Below are 17,601 nucleotides of genomic sequence, written 5' to 3' on the forward strand. Positions count from 1 at the left end.
TAAGGGTAGATGGGTGTGAATAGCCCTAAGGGCAGGGGAAACCCTAACCCTAGCTGGAAAAGGGCTATATAAACAGCCTATGGGTCACTATCACTTGTGAGAGAGTGTACCCAAGTTGTACTCTAAGCAACTTAGTAAGCAAGATTTCATTCTTGTACTTTGAGCTCTTCTCTCCCTCTTGTGCACACATTCTACTGCTGCAAACTCTGATTTTCCACACAAGTTGGCCGCAAGTCCAAACGGCAAGAGTCTTTGCAAGCCACACCCTCAACCTCTTCCTAACATCATAATCAAAATTGGCCGATAGTCCATTAGCACCACATTTCCATCCTTGTCATAAGAGACATACGAGTTGGTATAATCTTCCTCCTTAGCGAGTTCTTCAACATAAGTAATTGGGGTACCACTAGGTGGGTGAGTTATGATCAGGTGGTCTGGAGGCCGTGGGACACCAGATGGTTAATGTCAAATTGAGGAACTACCCGTCTTTGATCAGGGGAGCAAGAGAGCTATCTATTGTGGTTTGGGATAGGAAAGCCCTTGATTTGCATATAGTGTACCATAGAGAAGCCATTTAGGGGCTCCACATGTGGATGCCTCATGAAGAAACCACCCACAATTTGTGCATGTCCTACTTTGTTGAGAGTATTCAAATGGCAAGTAATCATTGGCACAATGTATACACTACACATTTTTTCAGTACAGTCAAGTTTATCTGAAAGAGTCAATCATTTTCAGGAGCTCTTGTTGTTGTGTCATCACATCAACCATGAGGTTTTGAGCTTGGGTGTTTCTTATCTCAAGTTTTCCTCTACTAGATTGGGAGTCTGATTTTAGGCCCTTTCCTTTCTTGTCTTAAGTTGTCTCCTTGTGTAGATCTTCTATGCAAATTGCTTCATCCAAGACTCCATTGAGGTTCATACGCTCAAGCATAGAGTTGTTGGCCAACACCTCATAGATCTTTCCATCGTGGATGCCCTTAAAGAAAGATTTCATAACCACTTTGGCAATGGCTAGTTATTCTGCTAGTGGAATGTGTTTATATAGGCCCCTCAATTTAGATACATAATCTATCATGCTGTCTTCTTCATATTGCTCTATGTTCATGAGAGAGACAGACAATAAGATTGTCCCCATAGCCAACTTTGGTGAATCTCTTAATGAAGAGAATCTTAAGACCTATGAAGAAAGCCTTCTCACCTGCATCAAGGCCAATAAACCAAATACTGCCATTCTCACCCATGCAGAGCCCAAAGGCTTGAGCCTGTTTGGAATCTCTTAAAAGATTATTGGAATTACACACTTGCTCAAATTGCTCTATAATGTTGTATGAGTCTTCTCTAAATGTGATACTTGTCAAAATTCTTGGCTATACTAAGAGTACTTTGGCTTAGTGTCATTGAGAAGGGGTATTCCCCATCGTGGTTAGCAATGTTTGGGCCATGTGAGCTCCTACTATGAGCAAATATGTGTGATAAAAGAGCCTACATTGAATGGGGTTAATCAAGGTATCAGTGGGGAAGCTTGATGTTTCAACATTCAAAAACATGTTCTCGATCCCATCCAATTTAGGTTTTATGTGTAAAAGTTCTTGTGTTGTATCCCTTGTGTGTTCAAGGATCTTAAAGTATTGACCCCTGATCTCTAAGGGCCAAAGTTTTGCTTCTAGGTTAACATGGGATAACCGAGCATCATCAAGGCATGCAGCTTGTTGGTAATTGTCCAAGGACTCTCAGACATTTCTCAGAAGAGAGTCAAGAAATGTGTCCTCATCCATTGTACTAGACTAAGGGTGTAAAGTTTTCGGGTTTAGGAAAGAGACACAAGGCAAAGACCCCACTACGAAGGAGAAGAGGGGATTACCTTGTCATTTCACAAGCACATACAATGAAGATAGGGGTAAATTTGAGCAATTGATCAAATGTTTCATAAGGTCTTTATCCTTTTTTTGTTTAGCTTTTGGGATGGATTTGCAAGCATATGAATGGTCCTTTTGATATCTTTCAAACTCAAAACATTATTTGCACCTTTGCCAAAGTCAAGGAAAGCAAGAGATGTGCAATCTGACTTTTCTCCTTATCAAATTTAATATGCATAAATGCAAGCAATGCCATGCCATTAAAGAGGTTAATGAATCCATGCAGCCTAATGGAAGTGCAAGGTTATGTAGTGCAAAGAAAGTGGTCTTAGCAAAAGTGAACTACAAGAGTAAACTAGAAGAGTGAACACTATACAAGGCTAAACTATGGTGAACAGCGTACCAGAGTGAACTACGAGAGTGAACTTAATATGAAATGAGAGTAAACTTAATATGAGGTGAGAGTGAACTTAATACTTAGTATGAGATGAGAGTGAACTTGATACTTAATATGAGGTGGTGCGAGTGAACTACGAGAGGGAACAACAAGAGTGAAAATATGAGGCAAGAGTGAACTTAATATGAGGTGAGAATAAACTACAAGAGTGAATTTGATATAAGTAAACTTGCAAGAGGATGAGTGGACTTCCAAGAGAAGCGAACTAGATATGAATAGATGAACTTAATATCAATGATTTGATAGGAGTGATGAATAGATTGGAGTGAACTTGACATGAGTGACAATGATGAGAATGGACTTTTAATACAAAAGATAAGCTTAAAAGAGTGAACTTTCCCTACCACCTAGTTGTAATGGGAGCTCACGCTCAACCTCCAAGACCCACTAACCACTTATTCCTTCAAGTATTTCAAGGGATCACCTATAGCTATCTCTCACCTAGCCACTGCGCCTTTGATCCTACTAGGGTGTAGTGAGCTTACCTTGATGACCAAATGAGTTGCCTCTGCATCATCAAAACTTCTCAGGAATTCTGCACACATGCCATAGTCAAGTGCTTGCCCTACTTTCTCCAAGTACTTTTGGAGGGCACACTTGTCCACTAAATAACTACTTCACAGCCAGCTCCTCCAAGATAGCTTTGTCCAAGTTCAGCATCTGCCTGAAGGTGAATTGACTGAAACCCCTTGTTTCCAGACTTAGGCCATATCTTGTTTATTCTTCCTCTGTGAAGGGGAGTTTGCCACCTTTATCTTGCCCTGCCATTGTGGATACCTATCATTTACCGTAGTCCAACATTAGTATTCCTCATATGGCTTTTCAATAAGCAAGAAATTGATTTTGCTTCCATGAAGAGAATGAACAAGCTGAATTAAAGACATGAAATTTTCGAACAGTAGCTTATTCATTCCAAAATATTTTTGACAGTTTCTTTCCAACCCTTTTTACTCTTTCCTACTTGTAACTTTGATTAAGGCTTTTTGTTTCCTTCTTGCCTATGTTTTCTTTCACCTTACCCCCTCCCCCTCGAGAAATGATGAGAATCCTTCCTAGGATTGGACATAGGAGAGGCAAGGACATTTGAGCGCAATATGGTGCTATCTACTTTGGCATAAGCCAATCATAGAAATCACGGTTGTATTCCAAGTGGACATGACGATTGAGATTATGAGGGCTAACGCATAATTGGGTAATGTAAGATAGGACATTAGTTAGAAAATCACCTGAGTTCATGTGGCTAGCCACATGTAGCTCCTCTTCCCCGTAAGGATGCAATCAATGTAAGGGTGGGCCAAGACCTAGCCAAGACCTGATTGTTTAGGTGTTTGTTTTGGGTGATGGCCACAACCATGAAAGAGGTTGGTGCTACGTAATTTGGGTCGTACTTGATTGTTTTAATCGCATGTCACTGCTCAGCATTAATCATTACTTAGCAACCCCTTTTCTCCCATTGGAGACATAGGTTACACTATTTTTGTAAGAACAATGAGTCAAACTCAGCGAGGTGAGTGAGTTCCTCAAGCTCAATAGGTGACGCAGAACTTTGGGTCTTGCAGTATGATGTTATTAGTCGTCTAATGAGCGCGTGCTCTTTTGAGATTTCACCATTATCAATCAACTGCTTTGTGACCTTGGGGAATTTTACGGTCATGAACTCGTCTTCTTCCCAAGTGTAGGATAAAGAATGAACATCAGAGGCAAGCGGTTCATCAAGCAAGCTGAGGTTAAGTCTTTCTAGCTCCTAGCAAATGTGGTAAAGGTGTTATCCAAGATCTTGATGCAAGTCACCAAGTCATCTCCTATATTCTCAACAAGGTCCTTGGTAACCGATAGAAATGAACGTCGCTCATAGGAAGGCCTAATACCTACTGGTGGTTGGGGTGGAATTGAGCTAGACAGTGATGGTTTGAGGGGTAGCGAACTAGATAGTGGTGTATCTAAGGGTAACTCCGTAGTCTGATCCATGTGTCCAGTGTTGCTTTAGGGTACTGAGGGTGGCTTCGATGGAATAGATGGTGCATTTCCTTCCTCTTGTGCATCCGTTGGGGTGCCAAACTCTCTAGACTTAGATGATTATGTTGTATCAGGCTGCTGCCTTGGACGATATATTGGTTGGGGTTTTTGGACCGCAACCATCATGGGTTCTATAGGTTTTGCAGCTTGAGTTTCCTGAGTGTTCACTGCCTTAGCAAGAGTGGGGCTTCCTAGAGATGGGGTGGCAAGAGATGGTCATCATTGGGCTATGCTTCTAGGATTTCCCTTCTTGGGCACCCATACCTAGGTGTTGCCTTTGTATTATCCTTGGGATCACAACAGAAGTCACCATTCAATCTGTTGTGAGCCCAAGGATAATACAAAGGCAACACCTAGGTATGGGTGCCCAAGAAGGGAAATCCTAGAAGCATAGCCACATAAGACCAGAAGTCACCATTCAAAACCTTAGAGACAACCTTAGAGACAACCTACGATCTAAGGTTTTGAATGGTGACTTCTGGTCTTATGTGGCCACGGTTGCTTGCTATGAGGGGGTGGTCCTTGGTACTTTGGTATCCATTTAAGTGTGGGATCTGTGGCTTTGGGGATGGCCTTAGTTGGCAGTGGTTTTGTAGTCTCGGTGGGTTGTGATGACTCATGACCCCCCCCTTAGGCTTGGTCCTAGGTAGCTCTATCAATGGCATAGCAGGCTTTGGTGGAGCCTTGCTGTCCTTACTAAAAGTTGTCACTATTTGAATGTTTCCAATGGCAAGGTGAATATGCTACAGATCGTAGTCTATGTTTCAATGTGCTTGGTTTTTGAAAGTGCATCCTAATAGTGATTCTTGACCTACATCCTTCATATTTGGCAATACATAGAAGATGATGACTGGTAGGCTCTCAAACTCGATAGAGATTGTGATCTTGCACCTCCCTAGAAGTGCATATGACTTTCCCCTAAATGGGCTAAGTTTAATGTTGGTGGGCTATAACTGTGGCTGACCAAGAAGGGTCCAATGAGTGTAAGTCAAGACATTGAAGCTGGCTCCCTCATCGATCAAAGCATCAAATGTGTGTGTGCACTGGGCGGTGGCCATGATGCCTAGGTATGCTAGTGCTACTACCTCCTCATCCTCATCCTCTAATTCAGTGATGGTGGCTACATGGACATTGAAAGGGGCTTCTAGCATAGGGGGCTCATGTAGTGGATGTGTGGGAGGGTAGTACTTCTTCATACAGCTGCCATTAAAGAAGTCTATGCCCTCACCTTCAAGGGTTTCAAGTTCTACGTTGCCCATCCTACTAACGGTGTGCACTCGAAAAGATCCTAATCCTCGAAATTTCATTTTCTGCTTATGGCCCTTTACCGAGTAGAGCAAAACAAGGTCTCCCTGCTCAAAATCTCATTGTTTGACGTGCTTGTTGAACCACATCTTCCATCGTGCTTTCTCAGAAATTAGGGTGTGGGTGGCTAGGAGCCGAGTCTTAGTGAGTCGTTTCGATTCCATGAGACAGTCAGTTCAAGCTTCCTTCCCATCCCATCTCTCCTGTACTGATATCCTCAAGCTAGGGACAAATAATTCTAATGGTGAGATTGCCTCAGTCCCATAGATCAGCCTAAAGGGCATCTGTCCCACATCTGTTTTATAGGCTATCTGATAGGCCCACAGTGCTGCCATAAGTTTGTTGTCCCAGTCACTTCGTGAGGTAGAAACTACCTTCGTAAGGATGTTGACTAAGATCTTGTTCATGGATTCTACTTGGCCATTAGCTTGAGGGTAGTAGGGTGAGGATTTCCTATGGATGATTAAGAAGGTTGAGAGCAGGTGGGCAATCACCTCATTGATGAAGTGAGTGCTTTGGTCGCATACTAATTCAATAGGCAACCAAATCGTGAGATAACTTGCTCCTATAAGAACTTCATTGTGGTCCTAGTGTCAAGCCTATGAGTATTGTGCCGCGGGACTGATGGGTCCAATGAAGTCGATTCCCCATTTCTCAAAGGGTTGTCATGCAATGACAGAGATCAACTCCATATTATCCTTTCATGCAAGAACTTTGGTCCTTTGACACTCATCGCAATGCTTTACAAACGTAGCAGCATTTCGAAATAGGGTGGGCCACTACAACTAAGATTGCAGCACCTTACGGGCCATCGTATCCCTACTGAAGTGCCCTCTAGCAATCCCACCATGCACTTCTATCAACACATCGTGCATCTCGTGCTGGCACACACATCGCCGTAGCAACCCTTCTTGCCCTAGCCAATAGAGTCGACCGACTAACAATTGTTAAGGTTGGATTTTTAGAATAAGTCTCCAAAGCATGTCCTTCTCATCGATAGGTCTCTCAGGTAGACCGTGCTCTAGCACTTGGACTATATCATCCGCCTAGTACGGCATTAGATTGGCTATAAACAAATATTTCTCACTAGACATGCCAAAGAGGTGAGTGTCTAGCAAATCTTCAGCAATGCCTTGTCCACCAGTGGCTTCTCCTATGGGTATTTGGGACATGTGATTAGCCATGTAGTGTTGATTTCCCTTGTGTATAACCATAGAGAAGTAAAATTCCAAAAGAAGAAGCAACCATCTAGCGATGCGTCCAGTAGTGCAAGGTTTATTTACAAGATATAGCAAGGCTTGATGGTCTACAAAAAAGGTGAAGGGTGTGGCCAAGAGGTAGTGTCGAAACTTATTTACAGCAAATACCATGGCAACCCCTCCCTTTATGTGGTGGAGTAATTCATCTGCGTGTCAATGAGCTGCCTACTAGCAAAACTCATGGGATAATCCAAGCTCTGTTCACTAGGCTGGCACAAGTCAGCTCCAATAGCAAATTTAGATGTGTCTATATGCACATGGAAGGTGATATTCTAGTCTGGGGCTCATAAGATTGGTGCAGTTGTAAGAGCCTTCTTCAACTCCTCATATGCTTGTTGGCACTCATCAGTACACTCAAACATGATCAACAACTTATACAATGGTCTTGTAATCAATGCATAATTCAACATGAAGCACCGATAGTATCTGGTGTGACCTAATTAACATTGAACCCCCTTATAATCCTTGGGTGGCAGCAAGTCGATAATGACCCTGACTTTCAAAAATTCAGTGGCTATGTCATTCTTGGATACCACATGCCCTAGGATGCATCCATGCTTGACACAGAACTAGCACTTCAAGGGGTTCAATAACAGGTTGTAAAGGTTGCATCATTTGAAGACTGCTTGTAGCTTTTCCAAGTGTCCTGCCTAGCTAGAGTGCATGCATAGGTCATCTACAAACACCTCTAGCTCTTGTCTAAGCATATCTTTGAATATGGTGCACATTAGACACTGAAAGGTTGCGGGTGTGTTGATTAACCCAAAGGGCATTACAATATAAGTGAAGACACCCCACCACTGAGTGGCAAACGCGGCCTTGTGCCTATCATCAGGATGTACTTGCACCTAGTTCTATCCTGAGAAGCCATCCAGAAAGCTACAGGCCTCTTTACTTGCTACCCTTTTGAGCATGTGCTCCATGTATGGTAATGGGTAATTATCCCTTTTTGTCACTGCATTAACTTCTTATAGTTCAGGCACACTCGGATCTTTCCATTCTTCTTCATGACTATTACGATCAATGATACCCAGTCTGTGTGCTCTATTTTGTAGATGAATCTTGCCCTCATTAGCTTATCAATTTCCTCCTTCACAACTTGGGCATGTTTCGAATTCATAGGGTACGGTCATTATTTTACAGGCATTGCATCAGGGGCCATTGGTATGTTATACATCACCACTCTAGGGTCCACTCATTTGAGCTCATCTAAGGATGAGGTGAACACGTCCACGTACTCTTGCAAGAGCTCAATGAGACTGGCCTCTTCCCTGCCGGTCAAGTAGTCAACTATAAACACAGGTCTAGGCTTCTTGCCTTTCCCTACCAAGTTGGCTTCCTTGACCTTGGTAGGTCCCTCGATCGACTCACTTGTCTGTCCTTTTCTTTTCACCCCCAACAAGATCACTACCTTGTCACCTTTCTTAAACTTTGTGAAATGTTTTGGTAGATCCTGCGGTTTCTTCTTATGTTCTACCTCCAATTCCTTCATCCATCCTCTCCTTTCTTCCTTCAATTGTCTATGCCTCAGGTGGGCTAGCAGGTCCCCCTTGGTGTGTTTGGTCCTAGCAGGTCAGGGTATATCTGGGTCACTCTCTATACTGACCTCTAATTTGGAATTAAACTCACAATCCTCACTAGAGGAGGGAGTCTCTCCTAGTGGTTGCATCTCAGTGGGTGTGTCTGTCCTACGCAATGGTGCTACCTGTGGTTGGGCTATCCCTGCGTATTTGTAATCTATTGCTCCGACGTGCTCCAACAAGCGATCGCACACCATCCACATGAATCCTCTCTCAATCATGTAAGCATTCCTTCTCTAGGTCTTGGAGTCTACTCTGATATGCTCTATCACCTTTCCCTCAGTTTCGTACTCTACAATGTCTACTTCTTCCTCACTTTCCTCACTAATGGAGTGGCAGTCCTCATACTCATCATTGGAATCAACTCCTCCTGACTACTTGTCATTCCCTAGATTCTTATCTCTAGCATGTCCTTCATCTGTGACTAAGGCCCAATTGTACATTAAGTTCAAGGCATGCACCTTAGTCCATTTCCACTTAAGTTCTTCCAGGAGGTCTTTGAGGGGCCCATCCTCAGGGCAAGGGATATACTTGGTTAATGGCCTACACAATTTCCATCTCAACCCTCATTGCTTCCATTTGGTTTCCTAAGAAGATTAGACTCTTGCCCCAGTCTTCGATAACTCGAGCATTCTTTATCCAAGGTCGATGGCCTAGTAGAATGTCATAGTCCACTCCCTCCATGATGATGAAGTTCACAGAGAACTGGACACTTGCAATATTCACTAGTCAATTCTTCAAGCTCTAAATAGCCTTACTTTCATTCCATTAGCTAGAGTGATAAACACACTCACTCCTACCCTAGTATCTATGATTCCCTTCTGTGTTATGTCTCCTAGGGCCAAGATAGGCAAGACTATGTGCATCTCAGTGCCTTCCCAAAAGGCATTGACGTGTAGTGACTTTGGCACTGAGTGCAGCATCAAGCTAGGTATCTACGTGACTATGTCATGATCTTGCAAGTCAACAGCAACATGCTCCATCAGTTCTTCCACCCAATGTTTCAACTCGTGCCATAGCATGGGGTGCTGCTTGAGCAAGTCTCCTAAACTCACAGTCACTAGACTGGTCACTAACGTCACAAGAAGGTTGTTGGTTGCTTGCCTCTCTCCTAGGTTTGTGCTTCTTGGCCATTGGTCTTGACCGACTGGCTAGTCCGTAGCATCTAAAACTTAGCCTAGGTGGCATCGCCTGTGGCATAGGTGCGTCTCTCAACCTTGGTCATGTAGGTGAGAATGGTGTGCTCATGCTAGAGAGATCCTCGATCTCGTCCTCTAAGATAGGCTCAGCATCCTTGAGGTGCTCTTGGGATTCCTTTACCCACTCCTTGACTTTGTCTATTGCCTCGAGTTGGCGCCTAGGGTGAGAATACTCCCCTACCTTGGCACTCCCTTTCTCTATCATCTTTGGAACGGTGGTCCTTGCCGCTACATTCGTGACCTTCTTGCCACAATCACTAGTGTTGTTGCATCCTCAGTCTTAACTGTGACCTTTGTGTCAGTCTTATTCTTTTTTCTCCTTTAGCTCTTCTTTCCTATTGAGGTTGCATCTAAGTTACTAGGCCCGGGCAATGATATGCTAGCATGCTTCATCTGTGCTTTGGTCATGACATGCAGTAGGATGGGTGTGTCCTCATTGTCAAATGTCTCAACTCCAAACAATCCCAAAGGCATTGATGGCATGATTGCTGAGCTAGAGGATGGCTTCTGTCTAGGGCAATCGACAAAGAGATGAGTGATGCCACACTCAACACATCTAAGGTCGACTTTTCTCCTATTCACTTGTTCTCTCTCTATACAGCATGATGAGATATGGCCTGGGTGACTACAAGTCCAACACGAGATTGGATCTTGGGTCAGCCTTACGAATCCTCTACCCCTATCTCTACCTAACTCCATCACTGATACTAGTTAAAAGTCCATCAAGATTGGATTTCCCTCTTCATCGTACGAGACTTAAGGGTTCATGTAGGCTTCGTCTTCGTTAGGCTCCTCCACATAATTCACTGTCGGCGGTGGATGGGTTACATAGGGTCCTAGTAGCTTGGGTATATATGTCGGGTTGATCTCCATCCTAGGGATAGCTAGTTTCACGCCATTTGGTGCTGGGAGCACTAGTTGGGCTCCTCTTCCAAAGAAATTTGGTAGCCTGTTCCCTAGGTATGGCGGATTGTACTGCTGGACATAGGGGAATCTCCTAGGCAACCTACAGTGCAGGGTATCATGGCCGAACCTACCACAATTCGTGCAAGGCCTAGATCCAGGATCCTAGCACTCAACCAAAAGGTGGTCGCCACCACAACGCACACATTAGACGTGCGGTCACGCCGGTTTCCTTACCGATTCCTGCAGTCATGCTAGCTCCATTCTCACCTCGGCTAGCTCTTAGCCTTAATCTACACTCTTCCACTTGTCTTGCGTGCTAGGGGCTGATCTTTCGCTAGAGGTTGTGGTCCTCTCCGAGGTCCTTTGATTAGAGTTATCGTGGTTATCGTGGTTTGAGCTTCAAGGGCTCCTCTCTCTTGGCTGGTCATCCATCCTAATTGCTTTCATCAAAGACCCTAGCTAGCACATATCGCTACAAGCTAGAGTTGCTTGCTAAGGGTTTGTACAATTCCTCGCTGTGGATTCCATTTATGAATACGGTGGAGATAGCCCTTTCATTGGGTCGCCCGTTCGCGAGGATTCTCTTGAAGAGGCTACGCACATGAGTGACATAGTCTCTTATGTCATCCTTGTCCTTTTGGCTGACATTCATCAATCGGACTATGAGGTTATTAGAGTACATTGCCTCCGAGAATCTTTTGATAAAAAGGTCCTTAGGGTGGGTAAAGTTTGCTCGCTTAGCTGCTTCTAAGCTGGTGTACCATGTCCTACCTTTATTGCCTAAAATCCTAGGAGCGTTGTGCAAGGTTCGTGAGACCATTGGCCTCACAAACTTTCTCATACTGCTCCATGAAGCTATATGGATTGCTACTAGGTTGGTACTTGTCCAGCTGCTTAGCTACTCCATGGATTTTTGATTGGCTCTTTGCCCCCTAACTAATTCCTAGGCTTGAGAGTAGCAAGGTTGCTAGCGTTGTTGCACTCTATTTGGTAGCTTTGTTGTCCATGAGCCGCTTGGCTCAGCATAAGGTCCTACCTCTAGCGCTCTCTCTCTCTCTCCGTGTGTGGTCTTGCCTTGATTCTGTCAACTAGTGCTAGCATGTGTCAAGCTTCATGTACATCTATGTCTTGCTGCAACTTCCTAGCTCTCTGCTCACGGTTGTAGGCAGCTATGCCCTGTAGCGCTTTCCTAACCGCTTTTCTCTCTTCCTCTAGGCTTGCCACTACCTCCTCTACTAGCCTACCGTGGATTGCCATCCTGGTTAGCACGTTGTACTCGTTGACCATGTCTTGGACTGCAATTAGGAATTCACCCAAGTCCAACTAGTCATCTCCTGGGTTTGTGCTTGCCTGTGACATCATCTTTCCCTCCCGCTCCATAAGATTATCAATCAGTCCAAGTAGCTCTCGTAGCACCTTGCCCTCAATCTTGATGTCCTTACGGTCCCATTGCCATCTTTGAGGGTCCTATTGATGGGGCTCTAGGGCACCTGACTATGTTTTGGGGGTCTTCTCCTATTGGTGGATTCCTTCGAGTTATTACGTCTAAGTGTATTCATTGTTATTGAAAACAATTCTCAACTTATGTACACTCAATGCTAGTGCTTTGTGTGCACGGTGTAAAATCAGGCTTTCTATTCTTTTGGTGTACTTGTGTAAAAGAAATCACCATGGGGTGCACAAACAAAACAAAACAATCATACAAGTATGGCTATCCCCTTGGAAACTATGACCCGGTATCGCTCTAAGCGCGGTCTCTAGTTGCTCCTAAGGATTGTCTGGGGTCTATGCTACTCTCTCTACACTCTATCAAGGCTGTGTTACCATATAAAGGTCGATTTTTGGCTCTAAGTCAAGTTGGTCTCTTGGTCAAGCTGCTAAGGTTGCTTCTAGATTACGCAGTTGCGATTTTCTCTAGTTTTTGGCTTCGATGAGCTGGGCCGGGTTTCTACTGGTGCACTGGGATGTATCTTGACTGGTCTTGAGTTGGGAAAGTGGTCTTGGTTTAGTTTTTTTGTATTCTACCCTGGTGGTCCGATTCCTAGAATCAGATTGTCCTATTTTGGGTGGTCCGATTCAGGGAGTCGAACGGTCCAAGTCTGGCTGGCGCGTCCGATCGGATGGTCTGATCAAACCGGGCTGGTCCAACTTGAGTTTTTTGGGTCTGATTGAAGTTTTGTGTCTGACTATTGTGTAGGTCCGGCGACTGCAATTTTTGGTCCAATCGGACAAGGTTGGTCCAGCTAGAGGACACAACGGTCCGCGGACTGCGAGCTCAATGGCGCAAAGTGATGATTTTTCGTCGATTTCTCCCCATACTAGTTGCAGCTGCCTACAAGACTTTCCAGATAGCAACAATGGTATACAAGGAAGTATTACACATACCTAAATCAAAGGAATAACTCCAAAATTGAGTGCCCCAATCTCTTCTACTTAGTAGCTCTCTCTCTCTCTCTCTCTCTCTCTCTCTCTCTCTCTCTCTCTCTCTCTCTCTCTCTCTCTCTCTCTCTCTCTCTCTCTCTCTCTCTCTCTCTCTCTCTCTCTCTCTCTCTCTCTCTCTCTCTCTCTCTCTCTCTCTCTCTCTCTCTCTCTCTCTCTCTCTCTCTCTCTCTCTCTCTCTCTCTCAAGCTCTCCTTAATCTCTCAAATGCAAAATGAGGTCTCCCTTGCCACTCCTGGCCTTTTATTGCCCTGCCTAGGTCTACATTCACCTTAATCTTCCTCCTCTTACTAGCATTTAACCCAAGATTTCATTTTTTTCCCTTGTTTTTCCTATTTTAGCCTATTATACAACAACAAAAACCCTACTATGTGCTCACACTATTTTGCTCCTATCCTACCTAAATGCAAACAAAAATCACAAGACAATGCTTAGGCTGAATCAACCTACTCATCTACACATCAAAAACCCAAAATACTTACTTGTTTCGAAGATTAGAATGCCTAAATCTCCTATCTACATCAAGAACCAGTTCAAGGATGAAACCCTACTTCCATGCTCAATTTGAAGCATTCGGCACTCAAGGCTCAAATCCATCAATCCTCCTAGCATTGGAACTAAAATGAAGGGAGCTCTCTCACTCAACCCCCAAGACCTATGGGCTGCTTATTGGTCAAGTGTTTCAAGCCAATCGGCCATTGCTACCTCTCACATAACCGATGTGCTCTCCCTACCTATGGGGTGTAGTGAGCTTACCTTGATGCCTGATCAAGTACCCTCCTCTCCCGTCGTGCACACCAATAGCTCCACAATCCTCGATGCAAGCTCAAGCAACCTCAACCCCTCTCCGTCAAGCTCCATCCTCCGTAGCCGCACGAGACAAGAGAAGAGAAGAAAAGAGAAGAAGACTAAGAGAGGAGATGGGGAGCTTCTTCTCCTCGATCCCTGACTCTCACACACTCACTCCCTCACTCTCTCAAACTCCCTCACTCAAGCACACACAACAAGGCAAGAATAAGAGAAGAAAAAGAAAAAGCTTTTTGCCACACACCAAGAATGAGAGTTTCCATTAACTTTTTGGCTTATATACATGCTCTCTTTCCCTTGGGCACTCATCCCCTTTTTACATGGCTGGTCATGGCCTAGGCCCTTTTTCCCTTGCCCTAACTTCCTAGCCTAGTCCAAACACCTGTCCATAGTTACAAATTGCACAGGAGGGAGCCTCGTGCTCTTTTACAAAGATTTTGGCTGTGCCTTTATATTTAAAGGTGCGCCTTCTTGCTTTTGACTTTTTTGCAGCTTCCATGGTTGTGCCTTGGACTCCTAGTGTTTGTTCCCATGCTTTTAGATTTTTTTCGAGTCCATTCTCTTGTGAGGTGCCTTTTTCTTTTTTCCACCTTGCGCTTTTCCTCTTGATGGCTCTTTTTTTGCTTTCTCTGCTCTGCAATAAACAATAAGGAAGGTGCGGTTCGTGTAGATTAGGGTGAAAAGTCTAATCGTAGACAAGTATTACCTCCCTAGGTATGTCCTACCCTTGATGTGCCCTAAGCGTGAAGTGGGGAATCAAAATGAGGCTAGGGAGTTACGAATGAAGCCGGCCGACCAAAGCCACCAGACGCACCTAACTTGAGAACCCCTAGGTGCAGTGACTGTGGCCTATGTGGGGTAAAGTGTTGTTCGTTGTGATTTCTTCTCTTTTCATCTTTCCTTTCTTCTTTCTTTCTTTCTTTCTCTTTCTCATTCATTTTCTTTTCTTTTTCTTTTCTTCTTCTTCTTCTAAATGTGCTTTGTCTTTGCATGGAATACTAGATTACGGAGCAATTGAATGACACTTATTGAATCTGAATGTAGTGTAGGAGTCATAGTCATGCCAAGATTTGCAACAACCAAACGGCCTAACCATATGACCTCCTTTTACAAGCCTCAATGGTTGCAATGTCCTATGTCTCAATAGTAGAGAAGGGTATGCATTTTTATACCCTAGACATCAAGAGATAGCATCTCCAATATAGATAAAGATATACCCAAAGATCAACTTTCTACTATCTACATGTCCTATATAATTTGAGTCAGTGTAATCCATGACTCCTATATCCTGGCCACAATAGCAAATACACATATATGCAATGCCTTTGAGATATCTTATGATATCCTTTATGTCATCCCAATGTCACCTACCAGGTGTATCCATATAACGTGCTACAATTCTCACTACAAATGATATTTCAGGATGAGTGGCTATCATAATGTATATCAAACTACCCACTATGGATGCATAGAGAACCTTGGTCATCTTGCCCCTCTCATCATCTAAATCTTCCATGCTAACCATCACATTAGAAGGTAATGGGCAACTAATAAGCTTACCATTTTGCATATGGAATCACTCAAGTACTATGTGTATGTACTCCTTTTGGGATAAGTAGAGAAGTCTCTTAGAACAAGTGTACATAATGTGCACACCAAGTATGTGTGAGGCCTATCTCATGTCCTTCATGAGTTGAGTTTTTAAAGCATCCAAGTCAACATGATCACTCCCAACTATAATCATATCAACAACATAAAGTACCAAGATAATAATGCTACCGTCATAGGCCTTGTTTGTGTATAGACATGGATACATATATCACTATGGGAATATCCCTACAAATGCATGCAAATATCAAACTTATGATACCACTCCCTAGGTGCTTGCTTAAGCCCATAAAGACTCTTCTTCAATTTTCACACTACATGTTCCCTACCTCTTTCCACAAAACCCTTAGGATATTGCATATAAATGTACTCATGTAGGTCCATGTATAGAAAAGCTATCTTAACATCCATTTGATAAAAATTCAAATCTAACTGATCAACCAATGTCAAGACTAAGCAGTCATCTTGATCACAGGAGGGATGATCTAATTAAAATCAACTCTCTTTTCCTACTTAAACACATTATCAACCACTTTCACCTTATATGTTGGCTTAGGGTGACTAGGGATACTCTTCAACATGTACACCTACTTGCATGACAATGCACCTTTTTATTAGTAGGCAAGCAAACTAAGACCCATATACAGTTCTTTTGTAGAGAATTAAACTTAGAGTGCATAGCCCTCTCCCAAGAATGAGAATCACCTCTATACATAGCCTCAGCATAGGTAAGTGGCCCAATAGAGTCCATCGCCATGAAATAATCCATAGAGGGTTATTACAATCAAGATGATGTGAAGCTCTAACAAAGCATTATAAAAATTCAAATCTAACTGATCAACCAATGTCAAGACCAAGTAGTCATCTTGATCACAAGAGAGATAATCTCATTAAAATCAACTCTCTTTTCCTACTTAAACACCTTATCAACCACTTTCACCTTATATGTTGGCTTAGGATGACTAGGGATACTCTTCAACATGTACACCTACTTGCATGACAATGCACCTTTCTATTAGTAGGCAAGAAAACTAAGACCCATATATAGTTCTTTTGTAGTGAATTAAACTTAGATTGCATAGCCCTCTCCCAAGAATGAGAATCACCTCTGTACATAGCCTCAGCATAGGTAAGTGGCCCAATAGATTCCATCACCATGAAATAATCCATAGAGGGTTATTACAATCAAGATGATGTGAAGCTCTAACAAAGCATTTCAAAACTAGCTATGGGACTTGTACGGCATGTCCTCTTGGTCCAACATCATGATCCTCTAAAATAGATGGATCTTGGGCCACTACATTATCAATGTCTCACTGGGGTTGTTCCTATACTATGACAGGAGGCTCCTTATGTATCTCAACCACCTACTCTAGTCTCATAGATATCTTATTCTCATGGAAGATAACATCATGGCTATGGATAACCTTTCGAGCCTACGGATCCCAAAGAAAATAGCCCATCCCATCTACATTTCCATATCCAAGAAAGATACATTTGACACACTTCAAATCCAACTTATTATTCTTGCCTTTGGGAATATAGCAAAAAGCCTCACATCCAAAGACTTGCAAATATGCATATGAGAGAGGTTTCCCATACCTCCTTGCAACTCTACCACCAACATCAATGCATAGGGATCTATTAATGAGATAGGTAGTGGTAATTACCTTGGCCCAAAAGTATTGTGGTAATTCTACCTGACTAAGCATACTATGGACTCTTTTTTGAATAGTCCTATTCATGCACTCTACAATACCATTCTAGAGTGGGACATATTGGAGCAATCAAATGATGCTTAATACCCCTCTCACCACATAGTTGCTCAAAAGCCTTAGATACATATTTACCCCTATTATCATATTGTAAGAATTTAAGTCTATACTAGGCAAGAAGTTCGATTTCTAATTAATGGGATAGACCCAAATCTTAATATGTGAAAAATCATCTATGAATGTAAAAAAATACTTTGCGCCACCCAAGGGCTAACAAGAATAATCCATTTTCAAAACATAAATAAGAACATGAATGTTATAAAGTAAAGGGAATCTATAGCCACAAGGATTATTTTGATAGACTCTCTTTATTAAATTAGAAGAAATATATATAAATATAAAGTATAAGAAGTATAGTGATGATTTTAATCCTAAAAATTCAAATTTTTATA

Source organism: Lygodium microphyllum, chromosome 15 (genome assembly GCF_053477565.2).
Source record: "Lygodium microphyllum isolate KBCC chromosome 15, Lygodium_microphyllum_v1.1.10, whole genome shotgun sequence".
In the NCBI taxonomy this organism is placed as follows: domain Eukaryota; kingdom Viridiplantae; phylum Streptophyta; class Polypodiopsida; order Schizaeales; family Lygodiaceae; genus Lygodium; species Lygodium microphyllum.